This window comes from Poecilia latipinna, unplaced genomic scaffold, assembly GCF_001443285.1.
Source record: "Poecilia latipinna isolate Pla-1442-1.1 unplaced genomic scaffold, P_latipinna-1.0 Scaffold2, whole genome shotgun sequence".
In the NCBI taxonomy this organism is placed as follows: Eukaryota; Metazoa; Chordata; class Actinopteri; order Cyprinodontiformes; family Poeciliidae; genus Poecilia; species Poecilia latipinna.
The window spans coordinates 427966-448672 of NW_015112618.1; the positions used below are offsets into that span (position 1 = coordinate 427966).

General features: G+C 38.7%; 1 long non-coding RNA gene across 3 annotated transcripts in view; it reads left to right on the forward strand.

Moving 5' to 3' along the window:
* LOC106952137 (uncharacterized) overlaps nt 1-20707 on the forward strand; it is a 136065-nt gene that overhangs the window by 90801 nt on the left and 24557 nt on the right. For 2 of the 3 annotated variants that reach the window (XR_001425926.1, XR_001425943.1), the window contains one exon: nt 3498-3609. The exons of the other annotated variant lie outside the window; for it this stretch is intronic. This is a non-coding gene — a long non-coding RNA (uncharacterized LOC106952137). The remainder of the gene's footprint in view (nt 1-3497; nt 3610-20707) is intronic. 3 annotated transcript variants of the gene reach the window in all.

Genomic DNA, 20707 nt, shown 5'->3' on the forward strand with positions numbered 1-20707 from the left:
AACCCCCCCCTTCATTTTTTCAGCAGGAAGATTTGTGAAAAAGGGAAATTTTTTTTTTTTTTTTTTTTTTTTTTTTTCCATTTACTTGAAACTAATTTTGAAAACCCTTCCTTCAGCAGCACTAAGGTGGTAATAACCCCCACCTCAAAATCTCATAAAACTGTAATTTTTTTTTGCATATCTTTAAAAAAGAAAGAAGCATTTATTGAATATCAAACTTTATTTTAAATAATGTATGTGCATCGTAGATGGAAATTAAGTAATGAATAAGCATTTTAGATTTTGACATACGTTCAAAAATACGTTCCTGAATTATTGAGAAGTTAAAAGTAAAAACAAACAGAAAAAATCTATTAAATAACTCGTGACTGAAGCACCAAATTTGCAGGACAATTAAACTTCTTACTGTGTTTACATTACACAAAATACAATGCTCATTTCCTATTGATTAGATGTGCAAATAAGCACAGAAAAAAGCGGATTCAATCGTCAAAGCTGTGACTGACATCCTGGTAAATGGAATGAATTATATAATTACTGTGTTTTTAAATTTTTTTTTTTTTTTTTTTTTACATAATTGCAAAGATGAAATGTACTCAGTAAATGTGTCAAATAAATATGACTTCAGCTGTTGCACCCTGCCACTCTCCTTCACATTGTCCAAGGAAATCCTTGAAGTGTAATTGTAATCCATCCTTTATGATGAAATATTGAAGCGCAAATGACCTTTAAGTTCAAAACCAAAATGTGTCAGAGTGTTTAACTGTTTTCTAACATGAATACCAGGGATTAGTTTTCCGTTATTGCTTGATGAATAATGAGTGGCACAAGTGTAATGCATTCCCGTGCAAACATTATTGATTTACTGCTCGGCTCAAATCCATTCATAATTCATATTTAAGCCCCAAGCCTGTCCTTGATAGCCCAGAAAATCCCTTTAAGACCCAGGTGGGTAGGCACTTGGGAGACTCACAAGGCTGTTAGCGAAAACTGAAGCGACAGGAAATGAAAAGGGGAGCGAAGTAGCCAATCATCCAACATTCCAGCAAAGGTGTACTAGGCGGTCGTGAGGTCAGAGGTGAGGGCTTTTTGCGTTGCAAGCACAGCTGTGTGCAATGAAGAGAGTACGAAGCTGCCCCAGCATGACCCCCGGAGTCACGGCTTCCACTGGGAGTTACCCATAACACATATGGGCCTGATTCCCACTAGCAGACAGGTATCACGGCAGAACAGAAGGCCCCCTTCTCTCTTGTTTGTTTGTCATATATTAACCTCATCCCAGCTTCAACGTACCCTTCTCATCAGAGATGTGATTGACAAGTCAAAATGCCGACCTCACCAGGAGACACTTTTGGAAAAAGCTATATATGAAAAAAAAAAGTTGTTTGAAAATATAACAAATGAATGTAAAATGTTTTAGCTTTATTATTTTATGAGGCGCCTGGGTATTGTTTGATGTAATGTCTTTAACGTCGCCATTAAATGTACTGAATACTGGCAAGTCGAGACTCAGGAATTAGTTTTCGGTTTCCTTTTAATATATCCTTTTGGCTCCAAAGGCACAACCATTAGCGGAATGGAGTCTCTCTGACACCAAAGACTGATAATGTGTGCCGGGAGACCAAATGCATGATGAATTGCCCGGCTCCCATTTTTTAGATGAGATGCCCTCCAGTCCAAAGACCTTTGACCTCTGGTCACCTCTCATATTGGCTGTGTGTGTGCTTTTTTTGGGAGAGGCTGAACTATGGCGCTTGTTGTCCGGAGTCTTTATTTTTGCCTTGCACGTTGTCTGCATGCCTGCATGTGTAAAAGATTTCAAGATGTTAGTTTTAATTCATTCCCTCTCACCCTCCACCCCGCACTCCCGCCTTCCTCATTAAATACACATTCTTCATTTGGCTTGATGGTAGAGTGCCTGTCCAACTTCTGTCCAGCACAAGGCCCAGGGTTTCAGAAGAGTAATGGGATACACCCACAGAGGAAGCAAGCCTCCATCTGCCAGCACCAGTCAAGCCAGTATCCGTGGCTCTTATGGCAGTCCTTCAACGCGGCAGTTGATTTGCATTCATTTTAACAAATAAACGTTTCTGAAGTCTGTATTCAGACATATATGCAAATCCACTGACAGTAGAAGATTAAACATATGCCCGTATTTACACATTTACCAGGGGGGAGGGGGTGCTTCACTGTATTTATGTTTTTAGTCCTTGTGAGTGTGTGCATATGTTTCTCCACCATCCACCTCCTAAAGTCCCATCTCTCTGAATGTGGGCACAGTGCAAGCCAATTCACTAATAGTCACATCTCTCCCTTTCCTCAGTAACATTACCATAATATATTTTATTTATCAAACAGCCTGACAAGCATGTCTTCTCCCGCCACCTGTTACCGATGCTCTCTCCATGTCACCAAATGCAAACTAGACCTTGGCACCACACATAATTGAGCAACGTGACACATCTTCAAAGCAGATTCAGCAGATGTCTCTCATCTCCCGAGACCTTATCTAAGAGGAATGGATAAATAAGATATAGGTGTACAAATGCGGATGAAGGAGTGGAGGGAGTACAACAAGAAGAACAGGGTGAGAAAGACAGACTGTGGAGCAAGAGAGGGCAAAAGGCAGAGGTGTTACTTCAGGGCACAATGTGTGAGAGTGAAAGTAGTAGTGTGGTTTTGAGTGTAAGTTAGACAGTGTGAGAACCAGAAACAGATATGAGAAGAAGCTATGAAAAAGTAACCATTAAGATGGATTGTTAGTTGCAGCAGAAGAAGCACTCTTGGTCGTGTGTCAGGTTTGAGTAATATAATCAAACTTGAATTTGGATAATGAAATGTTTTGCCTATTTCATCTCAGCTCGTATAAAGAAACAACCCCTTTCTTCAGATTGACTTCATGAAAACCTTAGTAGGAGTTCTGTGAATCACAAATGCCTGTTTTGACATCTGTAGCACTGAAAAGAATCAGGACTGTTACAAAGCTTTGATGTGATGTGTGCAGATGTACCTGCTTACAGCAAAGTTCTAATTACTAACAGCAAGCAAGACCTTCAGATCTCAATCTGTTTTTATGCTCTTTTTTTCTTGTTGTTGAGCTATAAATATGAGAAAGAGTCACAAGTGATCTCCGGTTTTTTTAAACAATGTTCTCACAGAAGGATGTGGTACCTTAATGCCATTACAGGACCAGCGAATTGGATCCAACTGCAAATAAAGTGCCCTGATAGGGAAGAGGCAACTTAACCTGCATTTAATATGTTTAATAATCCAAATTTCTTATGACATTTGTCTTATACAATTCAGCTCAAAATGTCAAATAATGACTAATAATAATAATTAAAAAAAAGCTATGATAATTTGGTTACATTTAGTGTGCCCACCATTAAGCACTGCTTGTTGAACCTTTAAACTCTTGGTCTACTTTGGTAGGAGACTATTGACATGATTCATCTTAACTAAATCCATTTCTTTGTTCACTTCTCCTAAATCATCAGATCATGAGGACACGTCTTGTCAACAACCCTCCTCGCGTGACCTCAAAGATCTTCTGTCAGATTTGGTTATGGGCGCTGGCTGTGACATTCCAAAACTTCCATTCTCTCCAGAGTAAGTAATTCTTTTGACTTGGATGGATGTTTGGATTTTCTCATCTGCTGAAAAAGGAAATCCCTCTGACTATAGCTGCATCGTTAGCTGTCTCTAGCAGTTATTTTCAAAACTAAGTGGTATTTGGTGTTGTCAATAATTCCAGCAAAACGCTGTCATCATGTTTCATGTTTGGTGATGTACTGTGTTGTTCTTGTCCTTGACATCACTTCTGGAATTTAGGGTCAATTTAGCTCCATCAGACTACAATGGACACCCTGGTATTCTCAGATGTGTTGGGGCCACAACCCCATGTGAAAAGTGGGAATCCACAAATACTTGAGAATTCCACTAAAAGTTCAGATTCTGCGCTAAAGTTATTTTAATTCACAGTGACAAAGTGACAGCCATTTGACTAAATACAAATGGTATTTAGTCAAACTGCACTTCAATAAAGTAGTTTTAGGCATGTTCACAGTTAGGTCATTTGGGTTTCATTTTACAATTGTGGCTTGGTGGGATATTTGATAACTTGCTTATAATTGTCTGATTTTCACCTTACAAAAAGTAGAACATTAGCAGTAGTATATATACGCTTTAGATCGACCATATATGGACTTTAACTATGGCTATGCAGCAAATTTTTGACTTTTAAAATGTAATAATTAATTACTTACAATTAGTTACAATGTTTATTCTACAAGATTTTGAGATTTTGATTGGTTTTCTTGAAACCTTAAGTCCTAAACAGAGCGCCAGTGATCCAGGCAAATTTGCAGTGCCGTAATTCTACCACACTTTGCGCTGTCTGAAAATTTTTTACGGTTTCTAAAAGCGGAGACATTGCACTTTTCATCCAAAGTCGGGTTATTATGGTAATTTCACCCATTGTAGCAGGAAGTGAAATTAATCTGAGAGGCACTCTTTTAATAGACGGTAAATTGAGAAAATTACTTGCTATATGTTAAAAGCTTCGGTTGTTATGGATAAATGGGCAAATATATTTACTCACAGGATATTTAAGAACTGCGTACAATTAAAATAAGCAAAAAAATATCCAGGCGGACATTATAAATTTAGGACATAAATTAATCTAACATGTAGATTGCGATAGGTTTCATGAACTAAATGCTAAATGCTTCCACCTATAGCCTTCCCTTTGTTGTTTTAATGAGATATTAAGACCAGGCTTATTCCTAGTGGTGCTTCTCAGCAGCGTCTTGGAAGCTTGCTGGGTGTGAGGAAGAGTAAATTAGTAATTATAAGACTGGCTCACAACTTCTGAGCATGGATAGAGTCAGCAAAATCCTGCTGCTTTCCACCATCTCATTAACAAGCAGTCAGGAATATGGAAACAAACTGAGCATCTGAGGGTGTCTGACGTTACTCCTGGTAGGGATCTAATCAATGAAATGCTCTTCCTCTGGGCGCTGACGAGGTATTAATGAGCTTCCAATGTGAACGAGAGCCAATTATCAGCCTTCAGGAGGAGGAGAAAGAAAAAACAAGCAGTGTTGACATAAAAAAAAAAAAACAGACAGTAAATGCTATTTTTTTGTCCATCAAAAAAACATAAATTTCCATATGAAACATCCATCCATCCATCCATTTTCTGAACACCCTTGTCCCTCAGTGGGGTTGGGAGGGGTGCTGGTGCCTATCTCCAGCTAACGTTCCGGGCGAGAGGCGGGGTACATCCTGGACAGGTCGCCAGTCTGTCACAGGGCAACACAGAGACACACAACCATGCGCACACACACACTCACACCTAGGGGCAATTTTAGACAGACCAATTAACCTAACAGTCATGTTTTTTGGACTGTGGGAGGAAACCGGAGTACCCGGAGAAAACCCACGAATGCACAGGGAGAACATGCAAACTCCATGCAGAAAGACCGGGGCCGGGAATCGAACCCAGAACTGTCTTGCTGCACGGCAACAGCTCTACCAACTGCGCCACTGTGCAGCCCCCATATGAAACAAGTGAGACAAAATCATTCTGTTCAAGTTTCTTGTACTTTAAAAGTTGGATGAACTGAACATCAGAATATGACAAACCTTTCTAACATCTATAAGCAGTTTTAGAAGGATATTTAAAGTCATCCACATTTATTGTCTTTTTTCTCCTAAGTCTGTTAAAGCATCATCATGTTGTTGCTATTTCCCACATATAATGTCAAACAAGAGTGATTTGATTATTTTACCACATTTGTTAATCGCCAATTATAACTTTGCTGTAACCTTGCTGTCCCTCCTGTTGGGGGGACATCAACTGACCCCCCAACAGTCAGTCAGTGCTCTGTCGATAAAACCAGGCAGAGGCTAGATAGAGATAAAAGACTGTATGTTTCACTGCCGTAAGGACAGAGGATAACATGTGTTCATGAGTAATCATAGGCAGAAGCACCAGAAGGCTGCTTATTCTGTATTATTTCTCTGCCTTCAGTTCATATTAAAATGTTGAAGTTAAGTATTGTGAAAGTGTTATCTTTGGAGGGCACAGATAATTCATTCTCTCTAGAGTTAAAGTCCCGGTTCACCCAGTGGCCTGATGGGAGGTGATAAAAGTAACATTGTTCCTTGATTGTGCTGTAAAATGGCAATTTATGCCTGGAAAATATATAATACTGCCCCTTCAATACCGTGAGCACAGGGTGGGCTGATGCCTATCTATCTTCAGCATTCACTGGTTGGAGTTTAACAAAGTGTCAGTTAAATTGGTTGCCCCCCGTGCAGACAGTGAAAGTTACTTTTAGGACTGCAAAGCTCTGGATGTTTCCAGTTTTTGGCTTCTATTTAACTTTTTAATACACACACTAAGCTTGATGATTATATTTAAAAAAAAAACAAATTATCTATTAAGTTGGTAAGACGTTACTGCTTGTTAAAAAAAAAAGTGCAAACAGCAAAGGCAGCAGGCTAGGATTTATCGTAGTCACATTGCTTTAAATAAAAGCATACGATACAATACGATAAGCATCCTGACTCCTGAGTCATACCAGCTAAAGCCGTTGTGGCTTTTGACACCCCCCCCTTCCCATTTAATATAAAACCACAGGAACCATTTAGAGCAACAGAGGATGCACTCGAGGCTGGTAGAATGGTGACGCCTGGCCACATGAAAGCATGCCTGCGTGGCTGTGACTGCAGTGCCAGTGTTTGTGGGTCCTGGAGAGGAATACTAGACACACAACAATGCTCTGAATGTGCTTGAAAAGGACCCATATGCCAGAGTGATAACACCAAGGGTACCATCTGGCTTTTCTTTCTTTTTCTTTTTTTTTTTTTTTTTTGACACTCTTCGTAAAACATCTAATTTAAAGCCACAGAGAAGTTCATGTTGGACTTTTCTGGAATGCACTTAAAGCAGGAAGCAATATAAGTCTGGGGACGTATATTTTGAAATACACAGTCAATGTTTATGAGAAATTCCACGACTCATAGCTTCAAAAAAACATTAATTATGGAGAAGTCATCAGTGTACTTTGTTTGTTGTACTTTATGTTTTTTTTGTTTTGTTTTGTTTTTGTTTTTGTTTCTCCTAATACACATCTGAAAAATGTAAACTTTTTCCCATTCAACTCTTTCTTTACTTGGAGACCAGACCAAAAACAAAAAAACAAAAAAAAAAAAAACACCATTTGTAAAACTGTAAAATGTTAAGATAAAGGTTCTGGGTTCGATTCCCGGCCCCGGTCTTTCTGCATGGAGTTTGCATGTTCTCCCTGTGCATGCGTGGGTTTTCTCCGGGTACTCCGGTTTCCTCCCACAGTCCAAAAACCATGACTGTTAGGTTAATTGGTCTGTCTAAATTGCCCCTAGGTGTGTGTGTGTGTGTGTGCGCATGGTTGTGTGTCTGTGTTGCCCTGCGACAGCCCGGCGACCTATCCAGGGGGTAGCCCGCCTCTCGCCCGGAACGTTAGCTGGAGATAGGCACCAGCACCCCTCCCGACCCCACTGAGGGACAAGGGTGTTCAGAAAATGGATGGATGGATGGATGGTTAAGATATTTTCACATTAGAGAGAGAATGAGAGATTGACTGTATGATAAAAAATATGCAGAGTAATTTACAACGTATTTTGCTATTTCTCTTTTCTCCATCTTCCCCTGGATTAAGAGATTCTGCTCAGTGTTTATCAATTTAAAAGTCAAATCACTATCAGTGAAACTTAATTAGACTTGTAGATGCAATAGAACCGAAGTATCTCAATGTTTCTTTGTTGAATAAATGCAGACTATTAAGCCTAAAATATTTAATCCAGTGTTGTTCAAAGTTGGTCCTCAAGGGCCCGGATTGTGCATGTTTTAGTTTTCTTCCTGGTTCAACACACCTGGATTAAATGGTAGCTTGTTAGCAGGCCTCTGCAGAACATTGACATGCTGAGGCAGTAGCTACCACCAGGGAGAAAACTTTTAAAACATGCAAAAATACCGACTCTAAAGGACTGACTTTGAACAGCACTGCTTTAATCAAAGGAACTGGACAAAGTACAGAAATCCATATTCTGTCAAGCAAAATTTGTGTTTCACTTACTTATTGCAATTCAAACAACTCAATTAACTTTATTTATGTAGTAACTGAGGTCAGTCTCAGTCTGAAGACCACTTTTTGATGGTCTCCGTCTCATCTCGGACTCGACCGGGTTTGTACTCAGTCTTGTCCTGACCTTAGACATTGAGGATTCTGGATTTCACTTCAAAACCATTCCAGACCACAAATGTCTAAATTGCTTTTTAATATGAGGGACATGGACAAATATCATTGCTAATCCTTGCACGGTTGCTGGGAAATGGTGCCTAAAGTTGGAATTTTTGCCATGAACTGTTGTAATGATATTTTTACTGTCATTGATCCGCCCTTATTAGTTGTGTATAAGACACTGGTGAATTAATAGTGGATTTTTGGCATATCCACTATTTATTCCATCTTACTCTGAATTCTCTGGTTGCTTTTGTGGCAAGGTTTTGTGTTTGACTCTGGTTGTTTTTGTTATTAAAAAGTTATTACTGTCCTTTACAAATGAAAAAAAAAATAAAAAATCAATCACACTCAAAAATCAGTGTGTATACTGTGTGACTGCAAATGCATGATAAAAATATTGGTTGCAACTTAAGACTAAGAAGCAAAACTTATAGTGTACCAAATCCTGAAAACTACAGTACAGCAGTTCTTAAAAATGAAGCACAAAGAAAGGTAAACTACATTTAAGTAATGTTACCATAACTAACCAACTAAACAATATTCTCTCTTAGCGTTACTTCTGCATGGATTCAAATGATAAAATAGTAAATGGCCTGCACCTGTATAGGGCTTATGAACTCCAATGGACTTCACCCTACATTCAGTTATTTATTCACACTTGCACTAATGGTGGTAAGCTACTACATCGTAGCCACAGTTGCCGTGGGGCAGTCTGACTGAAGAGAGGCCGCCAGGCACCAGTGCCACCGGGTCTTCTGACCACCACCAGCAGGGAAGGTGGTTGAAGTGTCTTGCCCAATGACACAACACCAGAGATGGATGGAGCAGGAATTAGAACTGGCAACCCACTGATTACAGGACAGACTTCTACCACCATCGCTCACCAACTTACATAGTTTCATAGCCACTTCTTCATTCTTTGCATTTCGCCTTCTTTCATTAGTCTCCCTGATTGTAAAAAGACAACGTTCTACACCTGGTGCTCCTTTCTGGACATTTGTAAGCTTCATTAGATATTACATATTCATCAGTCTCACATTTTTTTCTCATGATTTCTATGCTTGAATAAAGTAAGATATCCAACAAGGAAATGTCCACTATCCATACCTCCACATCTGCTCTGACACAGAAAACCCAACAAGTGACATCATTCTGCTTTCCTAAGCTATTGGGACCAGACATGGGGAAAGGAAGGGAGACTTGCTTTGAATTCTAAAATGATTTCATCTTTGGTAAGACTTGTGCAAGTCTTACTATAGCTAATTTTACATAGACTAAATTAGAACCTGGTACACTTAAAAAAAAAGTTTGACTCAAAATGCATTAAATCTTAAGTAGTGCTATAGTGATGTAGCAGTTGACATTTTAACAAAATAATTCAGTCTATAATCAGAAAAATGTTCATGTGTCACTTTTAACTAACTTTATAAACAGCAAACTGGCATTTGGAGTTTTAGTAAGCTGCATAGTAATTATTCACAAATCAAAGGCCCTCTGATGGCAGCAGATGTACTGAACAGTAAGATGTGAATAAACTCCAAATATAAAGATTTTCAAAGTAGCAACGTTTTCGTCTGCTACACAGTTAAATCATAACTTTGTACAAAAGATGAGTTGTTGTTGTCATTTTAAAACACATCAATACGGAGGGTGAACCTTGCTTAGCATCCAGAGTCTGGATGCTAAGCAAGAACTCACTAGTTCTTCCAAGAACTAGTGAGCCCACCAGTTCCAGGTATTGAAGCCTATGGAACAATTACAATGCCCAGTGCTGCTGGCCAGGAGGCGCAGGGCCATCTTGGCTTTCGAGAAAGTATGTTTTAGTGCCTCTAATGGTGCAAGTATGAGCATCGTCCAGTTTTCCTTTTACAAATCCAAATATCTCAATCTGTATGGTTCAAAGACTTGCAATATGAACTTTTGGATGCAAATGTATTTAGAAACTGAGTATAAGAACTTGGATTTTCTGCAAGCTTCCACATCTGCAATCTTTTAATTACATTAAAATGTGTTATCGTTCTGCGTGCACAATTTAATTATCGGTGTTCATGCTGGAAAAGGAAGCAGACACAATGAACTGTTGCTATCGGTTTTAAAGGTTGAGTGCTTATTTATAACCGGAAATAGTTGGAGTGAGGGTCCAGGATTCCAACACATGCGTGGGCCTGCACAATTACAAAGAGGAAGTGCAAGTTCCCTTCAGCTGGGGAAAGAACGTGTGGTTTAATGCATTGCAGAGCTATTTTGCCTTATTATCTTTGTTATGACTGCACCAATTTGATTAAGATATGATAAAGAAATTCATGGCTTTATTATAAGTAATAGCACTATAATCGACACGAGCAAGTCATGTCGGTTGGCTTCATTCTTGCCTAATGTACTTGTGGGCGATAAATTACTTGTAAGCAAATGCTCCTGTTTAGGCGACTGCTTGCTCTGAGGAGGAAGTTGCTTATTGCCTTGACATTTGTATGTGCCTTTCTGTTTGAACAAAGGTCAGGGTCACCACCTCTCAGTGCATTTTTGTTTAACCACCTCAGTCACATAAATGAATAGGATTGGAGAAGCCGATAAAAATGCTTGACATGACAGAGTAATGAATGAAAGTCTGAATGTGACCTCTGGGACGTGGGGTCATAAACACTTTATGCCGTCTTCATGCGAGAGTAAAAGCTGGAGGGAAAGCACAGGAGGTAACGGCAAAAATATTTTCTGCTCGCTTGGGAACAAAACAAGTCTGATGTGGTACATTGTGACGAAATGTGTGCACTTGACAACTAAGCTAAATCAGATCTCTCAAGTTACTTATACATTTTCAAATTTCAGCAACATCCGATCCTTTGGAGGATCCTAATTGATCCAGTGCAATTCTCAGGCTTGATCTACGTTGTTTATTTTTGAAAGTACATACAGCCCTGTGGCATCCCTGAAGTGAAAAAGTAAAAACAAAAGTTGTAGCATTTTTTTTTTAGCTTGATGAATTTGCTATGGAGTTAGAAGAGACGTCTCCCTTAAACGTGGATAGTGGGTTTTCCAGAAAAAGTGAAGTGGATAAATGGGTCTAACCCACATGTAATGAGAAAGTAGATTACTCATGCATATAGGCATGAGTCACAGCCTGCTGCAAAGCCTCCGTAGCCTTGGACTGAGCATAGTGCAGTTGGTGTACTATTCTGTCCAAGAATAAGTGCAAAACCAAAGCTGAGATAAGCCCAACACTGGGGAAGCAAGATAAGACCAGACGGTGTCCCTCTGCAGAAGACAAATGTGAAGTCTAACCTCTAAAATTTAACAGTATCCAGCCAGATTCAGCTCTGAAACCACTTCTCATCTTCCTTCCTTACCAATTTCAAGAAAAAAGGAGCATACTCTTCATACTATGGAATATTATTTTAAAAAATGCATTTCCATACTACAAAATAAAATGAGTGACCAGAAGATATATTCATACCTCTTTGTCTTTTAGAAAGAAAATAAAATTGAACCATGCAGGAATCCCTGGGAAACCAAATCAAGCAAGTTGCAAAGAATAACTTATAATGAGAAAAAGGGCTTCCACTAAAGATGTCTGCTCATGCATTAAATTGCAAACCTGAACCTTAAAAACTCCCACACAAAAATGTCTTAATACTTTAGATTATGCCAGTCAAAAACTCTGAAGAAGATAATGACTTTTAATCCTTACAAGGACAGTTTTTCTGCAGACGTTTAAGACCGGTGCCATTAGAACAGAATTTCACTGGAGTTCTTGTGGCGTATTTCTTATAGTGCATTCCAAAATATTGGATTTATTTGGAATAAGTAAAACGCAGCAGTTTTGTTTTCCACAATGAAGCTGAATCCTGTTTGTCTATGATGCTATTGTTGCTTCTCTCCACAAGCATGTGTGAGGAAGATGCTGGATTTCCAGGTACTTCCCATCGAAGATTTACATAAGTGGTAGAAGACACTACAAGCTTTCTTCACACTTCTACAACATCTTGTAAATGACTTGGAGATATTTTGTCCTTGTTTTTCACTCTTCCTGTTATTGCAGCTCACGAAAGTTTTTCCAAAAACATGGAGCAATGAAAAAGTGTCTATCAGGAGCAATAACAACATCTTCTGAGTAATGTAAACTGAAACACCAGCATGTAAGCTCAGACACATAGTAGATGTCCAGTGTTTTCCTAATAATTACATGCAAATTTAGTCAAGTAATCCAAGATTTTTTGGGAAAACACATATGAAATACTACAGTAAAATACGTCTTGTCTCACAATTTACACACGTAGCATTTCATGTGACAAAATGGCACATATCATTGGATTTCAGTAGTAGTTTTATCCAAAGTGGTGGGACTTGAAAATAGGATGGTTCCAATAAAACCAGTTTGGGGATTTGTCTTTAGTGGTTGCTAGAGGGTAGTGGTGTGCTCTCGTCAGGTGCTCTTAGACCCTGATGCAGCCACCTGTGGTTTGACTCCTGACCTGTGGACTTTGCAAGTCTTTTTCCTTCTTTCTCTGTTCATCTTCCTGTCTGACATGGCCACATTTCCTAGGGCCATCAAATCTTTAAACAACACAAAGCTGATTAGCAGCTAGCGTTTTGTTAGGGATGTAGTGGATGGAATTTTTGACAGTCTATCAGAGGGAAAACAAAGAGACAACACACACATGCACTGGGCGGACATAAAAATGATTAAATTATACATCTCTCCAGTCCAACTACACTGAAGTTTTTTTGATGTGTAGCAAAGATTAAGGATTAGCACTGGAGCTTAGTTGTTGAGGTCCTATTACCTGCCAATTGCAATACATAGTGCAATTCTGCACTATGTATGTGACTTTTGTCACCTTTATAAAGAAAGCAACCTGTCAGAAGAGTGATTTTTAATGTCGCTCATAAAATAATGACCCTTAGCTGAAAAGTCATGGTTTTTTGGATCAGGAACTAATGAGGAAGAAGTAATCAAAGACTGGCAGTGATGAAGCACATGGCATTTGAAGGAGCAGGTTTCAGGTGAAAGTGTACACATTCATAAGGCTCCAAACAAAGGGAAGCTCTTTTAGCGTGGAAGAGCAGTGTCATCCATCTAAGTATTGATTTGATTCAGTCACAGTTGCCCTTTTAAATGGAATCTGTCACCTGTCATTTCCTGCTATTGTGATAATGAGGACCTTAAAACAAAAGGGAGAAGCAAGTCATTTGATGAAAAATGTGCTCTATATCATTTGAAGTAGGCTCTGATGGAAGTCTGTTTATTATCAAGTCAGCAGAGGAAGATACAGTTGAATCCAGATATTTATTTACACTTCATAACAACAAGACACATGACCCTTTTCCCCATTATATATATATATATATTTTTTTTTTTTTTGTAGGAAAGGCATATATTGGTTGCAACATGATATGATTACACACACTATTTTTTGTATCCATCTCCTGACTTATACTTCTTCAGAGTCAGATATGGCTTTGACATAGACAAAAATTGATAAAGTTGATAAAACCAAACAATTTTCTATCCTACTTCCAAAATATGCAATTCATTCAATCATTCAATTGACTTTTTTGTGAAGAGTAAAGCTTTTGAATCATCTCAGAGATTTATAAATACGTAAATCTTGAAATGCGCTTATCGAGTCTGTGTTGAAGTGGTTCTTTTGTAGTACAAAGGTCCAGTCTGTTACCAGCAACAGGTCTGACCACAGCTCTGGAGCCAAGTTTAAAAGCAAAACCTGAGTAAACACAGTGCTCTTATCTCGAAGATATCTGCTGACTAGCCGTGTGCTGTGACACACTCCTTCAAACAAAACTGCAACATATTTAAACATTTACTGGCAGTGGAGAAAAAAGGAGGGGCTGTAAGCCAAATGTTGCAATAGCTCTTTCATGCCAGAATAGTTTTAGGGCGCCAGAAGCTAAATTAGTTTACAAGTTGATGCCTTAGAAAAACACTAATGGAAACATAATCAAAAACACAGGGGCTAACCCATCATGTTGGTGAAGCCATGTGTATAAATCTTAAATGTGCAGATAAGGAGAATTCCAAAAGGCTGTGTTAAAGACAAATAACCATCACATTTCTGAGAGGCAGTTTGTAATTTAGGCCGTCATTAAAAAAGACCCCTGGCTCAATAATCAGAGGTGCTCAAGTGTGCTTTTTCTTTTGTGGTGATAAAGGAATTAGTCCAAGTATTTGTCTACGTTCATACCATCTAATTTAAGGCTTGAGGCAGGTGTTCTATAAAGTCAGCACATGTTTTGTGTGTGGAGTCTTTTCTGCAGTCTGAAATCAGAGGAAGCAACAGATTAAAGGGACCTAATACTTGTGGGACAATTAAACAGTTGGTATTTTCGCACACATTTTTTTGTGGAAACCTATTTAAAATCTGACAAACACAAACAAAGAACAACACAAAAACAAGTCTTACCTTTTAATAAGTTTGGACAATAATGAAGACATCATCCCCAATAAAAAGCATATAAGACTACATTTCTTTCAGATTTAAAACTTATCTAACAATATTTCTTTGTGTTAACTTTAGATTAACATCTGAGCATTAAGTTGTTTACATTAACTTCCTTTATTTATGCTAATGTGAACATTATAAATGCAAGTTAACTATAAATGTAGAGCCTACTGTGTTTTTCTGTATTTATAAATGTTCTAACTACGAGCTTTCGTCCTCATTCTCTGGACACACCGTTGAGCACAGAGAAACTCAAAACATCTGTGTTCCAAGTTGACTAAAGACTTAAACTAAGCAGAGCTGCTTCAGACATTTTCATGAAGACTTTCAGGTTTTAGTGACTCGAAGTAATTTGCTGTCATAAACGGGATGTTTTTATATTTAAAACTCAAACGTCACATTAAAATGACATGTGTAACTGTAGTCTAAAATTATCCTTGTCCAACATCACTCGAAGCAGAGAACCTCTCTCTGTGGTTTTATACTGTAGCCGTTCACATCGATTGGCTCTATTCCGCTTTCTCCTCTCTTACCCCATCTGCAATTCTGATTCCGCCGCTGTGCAGCCAAGTGTGTCCACTCCAATCCCTGACAGGTCCTTTGAATTTGCACAGGTAGCCTTTCAAAACTGCGGAGAATGACGGATGGCCAACATACCACACTGGTCGGGTACGCTCATGTTTAATTCTGTCTGCAACCTTTCTTTCCAGCCAGTCATCCAGCTGCTGAGCCCAGGTCCCAGTCTGTGCCACCCAGGGGAACTGCAGAGAGCTGTGGTTCTGAGAAGAGGCCCTTTCTGTCCATCACCTTCAACATTTCCCTCAGCAGAACATTCAATTTATTTTATAGCTTCACTCCACTTGATAGCACTGACCTCCCAGATCCCTAGGAGAGTAATGAGATGGCAGGACTGATCTGAGCGTTGAGACCGCCCTGCTCGGATCTTCAGGAGAGTCACCCTGTAATAAAAAGGGAGAAGGCTGAAAAGGGGATTAATTTTGTTCAAGCTGTTTTGTGCTTTCAAAAGAAACTCCTCTCAAACCCCAGAGAACCTGCAGTAGTGTCCCTTCTCTGATAGGCATGTGTGATCGGTTCGTCACGCCCGTGATTCATCTTTAAAGCTAAATAAAAAGGACAGGTTGCAATGCAGAGCCGAGTCTCGCATGACAGCATGTCCCAGAGTTGACTCAAAATGTCAGCAAGGAGCAGAACTGTTTAGAAAGAGGTCAGATTTCAATTAGAAGAGTGCCATGCTGTGGCCAGAGGAAGAAAATGCACCTTTGAATTCGTGGAAACAAAACACTTCTTGAAAACTTTGGCTTCAGAGAGATTTGGAAAAGCTTTTATTCATTGACCAGATGACATAGAAAGCATACGAAACCTCAACATTTAGGCCTGGGGGGGGTTGCGTTGGCAGTGAAGCTACTCGTGTTATTAAATGAGGTACAAACAATGAAAAAGTAGAATAAAGATAATTAACAATTAACTAAAGTGCCAATTTTAGCTGACATTCATCCATACAGGAGGGACACACATGGTCATCATAAAATTTTTAGCTTTTTTCCTCATTCAAAAATGTGTAATACTACAAAGTTAATGAATAAATTAGTTTTCTCTATAGGTTTTAGTAAAACTTTAACTCTGTTTAGTTAAATATCAAATACAGTATCTTATTTCAGTCATTTGAGACACACATCACTGATCTTTGTTTTTACACCAGCCTGTCACTCACACAGGTCACAGCTGTATTCCTTCCTGTCCCACTGATTAACAAAAACATTAATCAGACCTTCAGGTGATTACTATGTATAAACAGCATTGATACTCCATGTGGCCTTGATGTCAACATGTTTCCCTGTGTTTATGTCAGAAGATGACCATGTGTCCTTCACCTGTGCAAAAGCATCTCACTAGACAATTACAGTGCAACCTTATTCCGAGAAGAAAGATAGGAGACAGTTAATGGAAGAGAAACATGGAAGTTAAGAGAGTTAAAGTGGAAATGAATAGGGAAGAGAAACGTAAGGCAGCAACAGAGAAAAGCTAGGAGTTAGGCATGAAGAAGTGGCTGAGAGCATAGAAGATAAAGAGGAAGATAAATCTGTCAGAGTTTGGAGTCCTGGAAGAAAGGAAACATAGAGTAAGACATCTGCGGTGGGCGAGGACAACTGTGTCCTTTTGATGACACAGTGGCAACGTTTGAGTCATATCTGTCAGAAACTTGTAGCATTTAGTTTCCTCCTGCGTCTAAATAAATTTTTTGGTGCTCGACATACGCATGGGAGAAAGCAAGTCTTCCCATGAATGTAGCAGACTGTCAATAGGGCTGTTTTGGGAAGAAAATAAGTTTATTAAATCCCAAGCTCAGCTGGGCTGTTGAATCTCAGTGATTCTCCTTGGTGTTCTTACGCATAATGTCTCGACAGCACTGAGCCGTCAGCCCAGTCTGAGGCACTGCTTCAGGCTTACTGCAAAGGAATGCAGCGTAGAGGCGGCTATAAATACCCCATCTGTCCCTGCAGCAAACACAATTAAACTCCATTTGAAGTCTTCAAAAATGCAGGTCAGAAAAAAATACCTGCTGTTATTAGTGTGGTATTGTTTGAGCTCAGAGTTTCCACTGCCTCTTAATGCAGCATTCCATGGGATTTTGTGTAGCAAAGACGAGAACCCGTTTGATAAGAATCAAGCTCATTGAGACAATTTAAGACTGCTGTAAGGGAATTTTTCTTCCTAGATTGATCCCTTTGAACTGGGGAAATTAGCACGGAAACATTATTTTCCACTCCATTCCCCAAAACAAATGGGTAAACACATACACTGTGCTCTGTCTGTCGACGAACAAAAGAGGCATGTGGAGGTCTAGGGAAATATCAGGAAAAGACTGAGAGGAAAATAAACTCCATTTAAGGACTGAAAGTCTTGGCTCAAACAAAAGAGAAAAGTGTATTTTGATTATATGTGATTTGATGACTGATAATCATCATAAACTCAACTTATGTGTGTGTTTATTTATTTTTAATTTTTTTTATATACTGTGTCACAGCTTCATTTTAACTTGGAGACAGATCTTTGCTTTGGTTTTGCTGGTAATTTGTGTTGTGTGCTTTCACAGCCAGGAATACTTTGTTACTGGGGTGGTCTGAGATCTCTTTAGAAAAACACATCCCCAACCCAGGATCCTGATTTATGAAGATGTGGTGATATCATTCGGCACCTTCCAGGGCTAGTCAGCTCTGCCCACCCTGATTATTAGATTAATTTCTTTCTTTTTCTGGAACATCTGGAAGCCATAGCTGTGGCTAACAAGGGCTTTTAAAATCATGTACTACAGCAAGTGAATCATACCAGAGGATATTTATAAGGCTGCTGGGACAGGAAGCTGTCATTCAAAACTCGGCATCATTTTTTCCTTAACTCTTGGGAGTGTGTGATTTGTTCAAAAGTTCATCATACATTGGATTGTGGGGTTTTTCTATACCCACTCACCTTATTTAGACAAAGCTTAAGAAAACATCTCATAATTCCATTTGCAATACCTTTAAAAAGTATCCAAGACATTTTGTTGTTTTACAACCACAAATGGCAATGTGTCTTACTGGTGTTTAACGGCTGTTTGCTACAACATGAAGTAGCACCTAATAAGAAATAATAAAATAAGCTAATGATAGCTACTGTTTTATTTTAAAAAAGGCTTCAGACTGCCTTCACTAATTAGTACGCACTGTCTACTTGTGTGTAGTTTCTTTAATACAGCTGATTTGTGAAAGTGTCAGAGGAAGAATGTCAAAGCAGAAAGCCAATACCGAAAGAAAGCAAAAGAAATCCTGTTAGCAGTAAGTCTTGAATAGGACACATAAAGCATGTAGAAGGAGGTGCTCTGCTGGAATAAGACCAAAACTGAACAAGCTGTATATGTGATGAGAATGTAAAACAGCACATCACTGCGACTTTACAAGCCCAGTTTGAAAAGTGTTGGCAGTATTATGGTGTGGGGATGCATCTCTTTAATAGGGATGGAAAAGCTTTTTTACATTGGATGGAGCTGATTACAAGAGAGTCCAGGAAGAAAACCTGTCAGTGACTGCAGAAGTGTTTCTTCCTCCTCTTCTGTCTGTGCTTAATTAGCACTAGAATATAAGGAAGAAAGATTAGAAATTATCTCTGTTCCGCACCATTTCACTGTTAGCCACTATCAGCAGCTGAACTCAAACTTAAATACCTGCTGGAGCAGATAGGCGCTTAAGAAACACATCATTATCCTGAAATACAATTAGTCTTGAATTTGAGTTGATAAAAATGACTAAAAGTCTTAACTTAGTTACAATTCTTCAAGAAAGAAGCAGTCAAAAGATTTTTCATCTACACACAAGTTTGAAATCAAAGCTGCTTATTTGCTCAATTTTCCCTGCAGTAAATATGTCATTACTTCTTAAACAAAAGCCAATGCAAAAACACAGCTCTAATGATGCAAAGAGAGTTGGAAAATAAAATTAGCTTAGAGTGGAGGAGAAAAGTGCCCAGCCTCGTTCAAAGCTCTGAAATAAATAGGGCAAATTTAATACTCGAGGAAGCAGAGCTTAATAAATTAAAGCTATAAACAAGTCAATTTCCCCTAAATTAAAACTACTTTGCCATTTTTTTTTCTCAATAGAAAGAAATACTGCAGAAGAAATAAAAATCTACTGACGACAACTTGACAGTTATTTGAAACACCACAAAATGTATTTTTATACGTTTTCAGACCAGATCAATGTCGCATTATATAGCCTCTCAGGCTCTAGAGTTTATCTTTTCATTCATCACAGTGTTTCACAATAACAACCAAAGCATAAAATCTCATATTTTGGGCCTGGGGCCGAAGCCTTCTGGACTTTTGTTGGGGTATAACAACTTCCAAGTCTCTTGGACATGTTCCAGTGAATTCTAGGATTTGCTGATAATCTAAGGCCAACATCTTAAAGTCTTTCCTAAGTAGATTATTTTTCTTTTATGCTGTGTTCACTGTTTTAGGGGAGTACTGTTAATCCATTCAGACCTGGGTTGTTTTCTCTTCATTGACGTAAGCAACCTCAGACTGAGATGCTTTCTTTACATTGACACGGGACCTGCGAGTCGTAAACTGGACTCTCTTTCCAGAAGTCTGCGTGATTTTGCTTTTCCCTCTTCCCTTTCTCTCTGGCATACTTCAATTCATCTTAAATGACCTCCACTTTGTCTCATTTTCTCCAGGAATTTCCCAAGTACTCATCTTCCTGAACTCAGTTCAACTTCCTTGAGCTGGTTATCAAAGCAACACTTGAGGCGCCTGCCTGCACACCACTGGACTCACCTCTACATCCTTTAACTCCTCATAATCTTTAAACCAGGACAAACAAGGGCCTTGACCTGTATCTCTGCGGCCACAGGCTCCTTTGCCTCGTAAGGTGCTTTTAATTTTGCACAAAATGAAAACTAATTCCCTTAGTTTGCATTAGGGTTTTAGTCAAAGGCAGCAGTTAATATCTTATTTTTCCTTTTGGGATTAAGTATTTCAAATTAAATTGAATTAACACACAAATTAAATTGACTTAACACTAGAATCTGATTTTATTTGTATTGTATTAAAGGGGCAGTATTATGTAAAATCAGCTTAACATTATGACATCAGTGAGCTCTCATTACCAAAGTCTTAGTCATTTCCATCGCTTTAATCTCATGTTCCCTCTCATGAGTCACAGTTGGAGTGGCTGGGTCTCTCTAAAAGATTTATACTTTTAGTCAGAAGAAGCATATTGGTAAAGTAAAATACAGAAACTTTAAACCCAAATTGTTAGTTGCTATGAATATTTTGAACATGCAAATTTTTTAGATTAACTTTCAGACAAAACCATTAATGCTACTTTCAAGATTGTATAACTGGGGACAAGCAGTGATTTTCATTTTCATTTTAATATTTTGTGCAAAGCATTTAGTTGTTTT